Source organism: Idiotropiscis lumnitzeri, chromosome 14, assembly GCF_059441095.1.
Source record: "Idiotropiscis lumnitzeri isolate Australia: NSW breed Sydney's pygmy pipehorse chromosome 14, RoL_Ilum_1.0, whole genome shotgun sequence".
Taxonomy (NCBI): Eukaryota; Metazoa; Chordata; class Actinopteri; order Syngnathiformes; family Syngnathidae; genus Idiotropiscis; species Idiotropiscis lumnitzeri.
Window position 1 is genome coordinate 16,088,800 of NC_142404.1, and position 3,181 is coordinate 16,091,980.

Here is a 3,181-nt window from a genome sequence, read left to right on the forward strand (position 1 = left end):
AAGCAGGAAGTTTGCTAAAGACTCAGTTACCCACAATGCGTAGCGACACAGTACGGACTGCTTCCGGTAGACACTTTCAACATAAAACTAAGCCGTTGCGGCGCGAAGTTTCGAAATAAAACCAAGCCAGAAAGGATACACTAAACTACATTAGTGTAAAACAAAGTAATTTAAAATAAACAAACTAAACAATGTGCACTTTGTGGTAGTTATTTAACATCAGGTTCGCATGGATGACAAATGTGCATGTGGTTTGTTGTTTAACTGGATGTGAGGTGGTGAGACACAGAATGTAAATAAGTGCAAAAGCCATTAGAATGCAAATTCGGGTGGGTTTAAGGGCTTTAAGCGTATTCGTGTGTGCGTGTGGGTGCGCGTGTGTTCTCGTGTGAGAATGTGCTCACCAGAGGTCGCTGTTGCATTCAATCGGCTTTAGAAGGCTCGAGTACTCTCAGGGAGCTACGTTACAAAAAATAAATACAAGAAAAATGTATTCAATCATTATTTTTCATAGAGTGTATTTTACTTTATTTATTTATCTATTTTTAAAATTTACCCTACAAATAAATTTGTACTTCCTGTACACATTCTGAACTGTAATTTCGCATTCGTGCTCATTGCTTTGCTTTGTATCATTGTTGCACTTAGATAAAAAAAAAAGCCTACATTATAAAACAAGTAATTACCTCAACACATATAATGGAATTAATCATGTACGCCTTGTTCTGTGTTGTTCTTATTTACCGTATAACCCAGTGACCTTTAAATAATACAGCGCAGTGCTCTGATATGTGCTCACATAAAGACAAGGCCGCAAGTCGAAGCTAGACATTGTTTGCTTTGGCTCACAGCTGGCCTATGCCATGTACCTTTTGGGAGATGTCACTAACCCGTCCGTAACCCTAAGCCAAATCACTGATGACACAAGACTGTACAGACTACGACCAAAGAGCATGCACATCCACGGTGCTGCAGCGAAAATATGCGCTGGAGAAAAAATAAAGGCAGTCAAGGTCTTAGAAAAAAAATGGACACAAATAAATGATGACTTGTGTGAGGGGTGAAATCAATGTGGGCCTATTTCCGGCACCGGTCACTTCCTCAATGCACACAAGAAGACAGCTTGTAATTTGGTCGGGAAAATATGATTTGAGCTTCATCTAGTGTGATGACAGTGGAGGTGCCTTGCGCACACCAGTTTTGCGTTCACGATTCTCAAGAAAGAGCCAATGAATGTTCTGGAAAACTATTCTGTGGACAGACGAAACAAAAATTGAGTTGTGTGGAAAGAATGCCGAAAGTTGCCTGGAGGTGGGACGCCTGGTTAAGGGGGCATCGGAGTTTTGGGGCTGCTTTGCTTCCTCGGGGACTGAACGCCTTTATATCATGAATGGAAAAACAAATTGCCAAGTTTATCAAGCCATTTGAATTCAAAATCATTCAACTGGAGCTCAACTGAGGATCATTGATGCGACAGAAAAACAAACTCCAGCACAAAAGTAAATCAACAACTGAATGGCTTCATGGAAAAAAAAAAAAGTACGCCTTCTGGATTGGTCCAGAGTCCAAACCCCAAACCCATTGGGATACCGTGTCATGTCCCCAAGAGAGCAATTCACAGCAGGTGACCCGACCCCAGAGTATTGCTGAACTGAAGCACTTCTGTAAAGAGGAATAGTCCAAACTGCCTCCTGACTGTTGTCTGATTAAAAACTCTAAATTATTTTCCCACCTGGCACTGTGAATGTTTTTCATGCATCCAATAAAAACATGGAAAATTGTTTTGAATGCGATGAGGATAGGACGACTTTTTCAGATTTAAATACTTTCTCCAAGAGGTGAATGTGAACGGCATCGTTGTATGTATCTGAAAATCCATACATTCAACGAAATACGAGCAGTTGACAAAAAAATAAATACCAGCAAAACTAACTTGGTAGAAGTGTAATGAGAACTGTGTTGGCGTCTCACAAAAGAATCAAATGTTTGAAGTACTTATTGACTCTGCTGTTTTGCTAATCCGGAGGCAAAGTTCATATCCAATCTAAAAAAAAAAAAAAAAGGTCCGGTTAATCTATAAAAGTCAAACTGTGCTGTTGATTAGCCATAGTGTCTCAGAATGTTTCTGACGAAATAGAAAAGGAATGTTTATCCCCAAGCTTTGTGGGAATATTGACGTAAAACCTTCCCGTCACGCTGTCGCAACAATATTTTGGTAAATTAACATTACTACAGTGTCAACGGGAAATGCATGTAAGGCGCGAGTTACGAAAATGGAGGTCAACTAAAACATCATGGAATAAAATCCAAAGAAAACTTGGGAGTTCAAAGCATCTGTAATTTATTTTGGAGTCAGCCAGCCTCCTTCAAATATCAGTTGGTTGAAAATGCAAATGCCGGTCGCTAAATTGGAACACGTTCGAGCAGGCGTGGGCAAACTACGGCCCGGGGGCCACATGCGGCCCGTTAAACGTTTTAAACCGGCCCGCCAAACTTGAAAAAAATTAAATGAATCAACCTTGTTAATGTTTTTATTTTCTAAATACTGTGGTGACAGATATTTTGTTGAAATGCTTTTGTTCACTTTCATTTAAAATTAAATGAATTTTTTTTTTCGATGAGGTGGTTACCAAAACACTCCATCCATCTGCTCTTGGTGCGGCCCCTTTGTCAAATTTTAGAACCCATCAAAAAGTTTGCACACCCCGGCGTTGACGGCTCTTTAAGGCCATGTTGCCGATCCACTACCTCAGACAACGTCAATGATCGACGCAATGCGAAGTATTCAAATTGATCGAAATGTCCACAGTCACAATATCTTGTTTGTTCTGGTTGCATGTTGCGCAGGTTGACATAATGCAGCCTGTCATTGTGTTGACAAGCTGAGGTTAACGCTTATCTGAATGTTCCCAGTAAAAGTAGGATGTCATAACAAATTTGTTATTCCCGACCTTTTTCTGAGGGCACACACACACACACACACACACCCCCACGCACCCCAACGCACACACACTTACACACACCCACACGAGACCAATCGTTGCCCAGTCGAATGACCCCCCAACCTCGGCTGATGTTTTTGTGAGCGCGTGAATGCTACTCCTCTCTCCAACAGCCAATCAGCAGCAAGGTGAGAGGTCATGACTATATTAACTCTCATCCTGGAGACAAACATTTAGTT